Source organism: Mus caroli, chromosome 15, assembly GCF_900094665.2.
Source record: "Mus caroli chromosome 15, CAROLI_EIJ_v1.1, whole genome shotgun sequence".
Taxonomy (NCBI): Eukaryota; Metazoa; Chordata; class Mammalia; order Rodentia; family Muridae; genus Mus; species Mus caroli.
In genome coordinates, this window is record NC_034584.1 from 68,433,603 (window position 1) to 68,441,048 (window position 7,446).

Below are 7,446 nucleotides of genomic sequence, written 5' to 3' on the forward strand. Positions count from 1 at the left end.
GAGAGAGAGAGAGAGAGAGAGAGAGAAGACGTAAGTCTTTCCTAGGTCAAGATGCTCCTTTTGGAAGTGTGGTCCCTCCTTGTGGTTTAACCAGAGTGCTGTAAAACAATTAGCTTCAAGACCAACATTCCTTTACCCTCTCATATAACGACAAGGCTTAGAAACCCCTGCCTGCAGCTTTTTCCTGTATAAAACCCCTTCACCTACACCTCGGGGCCCATTCTCCTATCCCGTTACATCAGGAAGGTTTGTGGCCCAAGTTCAATCTTGAATAAAGACTTACATGTGCTTGCATGGGAGTTATGGTTCCAGGTGGTCTCTGGGGTTTTCCCAATCTGGGTACCACAAAAGATGCACTTCACTTCAGCTTCCCCATCACTGTCTACCATTCATAGAAGTCTGGGCAGAAATTGAACCCAGTAATTTTTGTTTCTCTTCCTGTTGTGGTTATGGGAAATAAATCTTTCACTTCTCAGTATTACTTGTCGTTCTAGTGGTGTGGGAGTGAAGGCCTAGGCTCTGTCTCTAACGGCACCTACCACAGAGGGAGCATAGGAAGAAATCAGTGAGAAGATAGATTCAGGAGGAAGCCAGAGATAGAGGGCTCAGGGGCACAAAGCCCAGGGGCCCATTGCCTTCATTCAGTCTTCTACCTCCTACCATCTCCCATTGATTAAATCAGAACCCTTGGGATCTGACTGTTTGCAAACGCCCCACCTTGAGCTTTACTAACCTGCCAGGCATTCCCTGACCTAATCTAGTTGGCAACCATCAGGCACCCTAAAATCTGTTCGGGAGAAGAGTTTCCACGTGGGTCTTCATTTGTGGATCTGGGGAAACATTTGCTGGGTAATTGTGTTATCCAGATAGTTGGAGCTGGACCTCTGGGATGACTCAGCAGATGAAGGCACTTGCCTAGCAAGCCTGAAGATGTCGATGCCATTCCACTAACCCACCTAAAGGTGAAAGAACAGAGTTAAGCCCACAAAGCTGTCCTCCTAGCCAATGTTGGGATAGACATCGAGCTTCGTGCATGATGGACCGGGACCATCGTGGAGGTGTGGGGGTTGGGGAGACTGTAGAAGCAGCACAATCACTTGGCAGAGTTGGAGTTTTCCTGTTTCCTTCCACAGTGGCTTGCTACTCCCCACCCCTTCTGCACCCCCACGTCCACTGAATATCCTATCTGCTGTGCCTTCTGCCCCACTGGGAGCAACTTCAAGAAGCTCTGACTGCAATATCCTGAGTTCCACCCTTCTTTCTCCTGTGGCCCTAGGCTGAGAGAAGGCAAGAGCCCATGCAGTGTGACTCACAACCCTGACATCTACTAATCATGGTCCTAGGGAATATTTTACCACCTGTCCCTACTATGTGGAGGGTTTGTTTCTCTGTGTTTCTTATATTTACCTTATACCCAATTGACAAACATGTCTTCCTGGTTCCAAGAGTCTAGTAAACAGCTCTGGGGCCTTTCCTGGGCTTGGTTTAGTTTTGTTTTGCTTGTTTTTGTTCTTGTTGTTTACCCACGCTCTACTTACTGCTCAGTCTAGCCTGGAACTTGCTGTATAGACCAGGCTGGCTTCAGACTCACAGAGATTCCCTTGCCTCTGCCTTCCAGAACTTAGAGATGTGTTTTAAGTATATGCCTTTGTTTTGTTTTGTTTTTGTTTTGTTTTTTCAAGGTTTCTCTGTGTAGCCCTGGCTGTCCTGGCACTCACTTTGTAGACCAGGCTGGTCTCGAACTCAGAAATCCGCCTGCCTCTGCCTCCCAAGTGCTGGGATTAAAGACATGAGCCACCACCAGCAGGCAAGTATATGCCTTTTAAAGGTAAATTGTTTTCACTTGAGCAGAAGACACCATGACAAGTGGCCGGTATTGGCAAAATAGTTATTGTCTTTATTACCGATAAAGGTTTAAAATGTATCCTTTATTGTGGTACACGGTTCAGTAACAAGCAAGCTGAACACGAATTAATTCATGACATTTTTCTTAACTTCTACACACCCATTAGGCAAGAAGTCACATGCTTTATGCACTAAAATGTGAGAGGTAGTTCCCATTAAACAGTACTCCCATTAGAAGAATCATTCCAGAGCCCACAGAGGTCATGTGGCAGAGTGACCTCCAGAGACTTCAAAGCCAAGGCTACTAGGAATGCTCTGACTTCAGCTATGCTCCCTGTGGGGGTCAAACACCACATGTACTAAGGAAAGCCAGCCTGAGGACACAGGGCCTCCCTGCAGGGAAGACAGAATGCAGGCCTCCAGCTAAGGACCATCACAGCCTGGCCTGCTGCAACTGGTCTGTGGTGGTTCTCTCTGGGCATCAGCTTGAGTAGTGTCCAGAAAGTGGTAAACGGCCCCTTGCACTGTGTCTGTGAGGGCACCAAGCAAGTCCTGAGGTAAAAGCTATTACCAGCAGCTTAACTGGGCTTTGAGAATCACAGCCTCAGACAGCTACAGCTGGGACCCAATCTCTTGCTCTCCAAACAGCCTGGGAACTGCCCTGTGCCTTCCCACTTTCTGGAAGAAGTAGAGAGCAAGCCTTGGTCCAGAGAAACTAATGCACTAAAATCTGGCCTGTTGGCAGCCTTACAACAAATGGAGAAATACAACCAGGTCAAAAAAGATCCAACACGTACCCAAGCTCAGCTACCAACACTGTGGCTGAGAGCAGTCCCGTGTGTTTCTCAACTTCAAGACCAGGCTAGTAGGGGGCATTCTCCTACTGGGAAATTACTCACTCCCATGGGAGGCTGCTGAAGGCATGTAGGTATCCACATCTAACTTGGTTAATCCTGGTGGCTTTGCGGGCTGCACAATTCGCCTTTGGTCTCCCAGAAGCCAATGGCTAGTTTTTAAGCTGGTGGGTTACTCAGTCCCTGCCATCCTGTCCTGCTGAAGGAGCTCAGCCTAGCTGGGTACCACGCAGCAGGCAGAGCACAAGGTCAGCTCTCCAGGATCCCAGCACCAGCACATGTCCCCAGGGGACTCTTCTTCCATCCCAATATGAAGACATCTTACAGACTTTGAAGATTTGCCTGGAAAAAGGAACCCCACAACAGAAGATGAGGCCATCTGCTAGGCCAGCCAGGGGTCCTATGGAGGGACAGCTGAGAGCCCTTTGAGATAAAATAGCTCGCTTAGAGGGGAAAAAGCCAGCCAGTTCCCTTAGCAGAGTGAGTTCCCTAATATAGCTCTCCCATGTCTGGGCTGTGATTTCCTTATGGCCAGGCAAGTAGGGCAGTAATGAACGCTGCTACCACTAGAGGGCGCATAGGATCCTGGGTTGGGGAAGCAGGGAGGAGGAGGGCTCAGAGGGCTCAGGAAGGCAAGTGGGGTACTAAAGGGAGCTGGGAGAAGGAGGTCTGTAGAAGAGCCTCTAGAAGTGGGGTGGGGGGAAAGCAGCCAGAAGGAAGAAGACAGGAGGAGGCATATGAGATAAAGCTCCCTGGGAGCTGAGCCAAGAATCCAGAAGGCTCTCAGAGGTCATCCGAGGGCAGAGGACAGATAAAAACCAGACACCACCTAATGGGATGGGGGGGAGGTACTCCCACCATAGCTGGAGAATCCAGAGACCCTATCTCCCATGAGTTCTGATATCATGAAGCCTTTATTGAGGAGACTGGGCTCTACTAGGAGGCCAGAGGCCACACAATCTGTACAAAGGGCGTGGAGACTCTTGGCAGATTCTGGCCCCTTTCTTCTCTGGATCTTTAGGAAACCAGAAAAGGAGCCAAACTGCTGTGAAATCCCCATAGCCCTCAAGAATAGGTTTCTACTTTAGTTAAGAATAAGTTTCGGGGAAGTTCCAAGGCTTCGCTTGTGCAGATCAAGCTAAAGGCCGAGTTCAGAGGAGGCCGATGAGAACCTGAGTCCCTGGCCCGCAGTCTTTTGACTTTGGCATCCTCTCTGGGAAAAAAAAGATTTCTGAGCAGGAAGCCAAGTGTGGCCACTTTTCTGAGGTGCTGGAGGAACCCTAGTCTGTGTGCGAGCAACAAGTGTGGCCATTAGCACCTGAGCGCTTCAAGGCTGAGGCTACCGTCAAAAACAATGAGTTTAAAACCATTCACCTACCCATTTCCAGAGACGAGGTTCCTTCATGCAGGACCCAATGTGTATAAGTTCAAAGTCAGATATGGCAACAGTATCAGAAATATAAGATCTTGCGAGTTTTACAGAGAAGACTTTGGGTGGGTAAGGGACAACCTTGTACCAATTCTCAAACACACTGTGTAAGAGGATAATAAGGGAGTCATCATCCAGGAGCTGGAGGATTCTATCTGTGCAGTCTTGGCAAACATGGACAGCCTGCAGCCCTTTGTTGCAGAACACTTCATTGTATTTCCCTGTAAAAGCAAGTGGGAGAGGGTTTCCCACCTGAAGTCTAAACATGAAGAAATCATCCTGACCCCTCTACCCGTTTGTTTTTACTTTGTATATAGAGATGAAATGGTTTGCTGAAGACCCGCCTTCAGGAAACCAGCAGATGATATTCCTCTTGAGTTGGTCCTGGCTGAGAAGGAAGCAGAAGCCACAATGATGAAATGGAAATGGAAACTCGTGGAGGAGCCCAGCTCCCCTAGCAGGCCAGGGTCACACGGGGCCAAGATGGAGACTTCTAGTGAAGCTTCCAGCAATAAGAAACCTCTGAAGGAGAGCAAGAAGAGCAGGGATGAAGAAGCCCAGCAGGAATACCAGGATACCCCAGCTTCTAATGCCATTGTTGTCCAGGAACAGGATGCTACGTTGGGACATGGCCTACAAGGGTTGGTTGTCCCTCCACTGCAACATAGCAGTCCACCACCCCTGAAAGAGCCAGGAGCCAGAGGCTTCTTGGGGTTTGTAAGTGCTCTCTTCCCGTTCTGGTACTTCTTCAAGAAGAGCAATCAGTGAGCCTTCCAGGACCACAGCACGGGGCAGGGGTCAGCATAGAAAAGATGTCCTCTTGCAGTAACTCCCCCTGAGCTACCACACCTCTTTTGCTTTTGTTTTCTTTTTTCTTGCATTTACTTTGAGACAAGTGTTATTGTATACAGCCCAGGCTGGCTTCAGTCTGTGCCTCGGCTCCCAGTGCACTCTCACGTGCCATCCTTTTCTCCTGACCCCGGTCACAGTCACGGGGACAAGGGTACCAGACCGGGTCTTCACATGAGTTTATCCTGTTGTTTGCCTTTGGTGTTTCCTATCCAAACCACTAAGAACGAGGCTAGAGAGATGGTAATTGAATGCACACTGATATTGCAGAGGGCCTGAGTTTGGTTCTCAGTACCCATGGCAAGCAACCTGTACCTCAGCTCTATCAGGATGGCCTGTCGCTTTCTGGCCTCTGCAGAAACTTATGTCCCCCGCCCCCCCACGCCCTGTACCCTCATAATCGGAAGAGCAAAACAAAACAATACTAAGAAGGGCCACAAAGGCATCTTGATGATAAAGCATCTGCAGCCAGACCTGACAACCCGAGTTCAGCCTCCATGTATGCACCATGGCATGTGCCTCACACAGAATAAAATGTACTTTTATTAAAAACTTCAAAATAAATAAGTAAATAAAACACTAAAAAAAAAGGAAGAAGTAGTTTCTGTTTCCTAAACCTAATAATGTGCCCTACAAAACATGTTTTTCCACCTGCACTAAACTCATGACCCCATGATGTATGATTGCCCTCTGTCTTGCAAACTATGTCTTCCGGATACTTTGATCTATAGCCATGACCACCCCATAAAGTATGGGTCCCTTCCCACATGGCAAATGTTCCTTCTTCTATCTTACCTGTCGCGGTATTTTTCCCCTAACTACCAATTATCTTACCCCTGTAAAGATACTTACAGATTTTTTTTAATTAACCTTCTGGCTCTTCCCATAAAAGAGACATCATAAAGCCAGTGTGGAGCTGTTCCTAAAAGCCAGACTTAGGGTAAGACAGCTGAGGTCAGTCCTGGGGGAGGGGACACCTCTAAAATAAGCATGCTTCAGTGGGACGATCATGGATTGGTTCCTTCTCCTCACAGACTTGGGCTAAACATTACACGAATAAAAAAGGCTTGTTTTAATTAATAGGGCCATGGTGATTTGAGTCCATAGTTTTCTCCTCCCATCGTTGGTATTGACAATCTTTACATCTGTTGGGTGGAGGGGCCGCAGACTTGCCCATAGAGAGACATGAAGTGCGAGGTCTGCTGCCTGCCCCAGCACACACACACTGGTGTGGGTGTGTGGGTGTGCGCATGCGTGCACATGCCTCAGTTCCCCCATCTAAATACGTTCTGGTGACTGACTGACTCTCTCATGCTGAGGAGATGCTTCTGCTACTGCAGTGGTGATGCAGAGGTACAGGACTCAGTGCAGAGCAGGAGGTGCTGTCTACAATGTCCTCAGAATGAAGCTTCTGCGCCTTCCGCTTCATTGGCCCACAAGATCACTCCCTCCCTGGCTCTTGTTCGAGTTCTTGAGTAAGGTTCCCTGGAGCAGATGCCTTATCAGCACTTCAAGTTCCCTTACTCGCAGCCAACCACAGTCCCAAAATATCAAATAGAACATTCCAGGAACAATTCGGGGGATTCTGGCTAAACCACCCTAGCTACATTCTCAGTGAAGGTAGGCCAGAGAACTCAGGCCAGATGGGAGTGGGGATTTTGGAGGGCTAGGATATGGCCCCGTCAGATACGGAGACTAGTCAGGGTGATCAGGTGGGGAGGGTTGAGGGAAGCAGGCCTTGACATACCGACTCAGCAGGGATCTAAAGGCATCTTAAAGGAAGTTAGTACCCTGATGGACCCAGGAGAACATTCTGGAAGTAAGGCTACTGGAATTTCACCATGACCACACACCTGCATTCCTCTTAGTAAAGAATAGCAACTTCCTGGATGCTCATTCAAGGTTGGCTCAGCCCTGGGCAGAGGGAACAGCTGCAGAGGGAGGCACAAGTGGGCAGAGGGCCCCAGCCAGCACCTTGCCCTCTGCTTTGGAGGCATTGAGAATCTGTCTCCAAGCTAGCACCAGGGACAGGAGGTCAAGCCCCACCTCACACAGTCCCAATCATTCCCAAAACAGCCGGTGAGGAGATGGCACAGGTAGGACAGGAAAGAGGGCTGGGATCGCTGAGACTTGACTTATGAAATAATTGGGAAGCAACAGACCCTTATTCCTATGACTATGACATTGTGTTATGAGGTTCTTTCTCCCCACAACATTCCACCCTAATCCCACCCCCATTGCCATGGTTTGGTTTGGGGTTTTTTTGTTTGTTTTGTTTTGTTTTGTTTTGTTTCCTTTCGTTTTGGTTTGGTTTGGTTTGGTTTGGTTAAGTTTGGTTTGGTTTTTCAAGACAGGATTTCTCTGTATAGCTCTAGTTGTCCTGGAACTCACTCTGTAGACCAGGCTGGCCTCGTACTCAAAAATCCGCCTGCGCCGGGTGTGGTGGCGCACGCCTTTAGTCCCAGCACT

General features: G+C 48.7%; 1 pseudogene; it reads left to right on the forward strand.

Annotated features, from left to right (window-relative positions):
- Positions 1-4,053: 4,053 nt before the first annotated feature.
- LOC110309983 lies at positions 4,054-4,896 on the forward strand (annotated as a pseudogene).
- Positions 4,897-7,446: the final 2,550 nt, after the last annotated feature.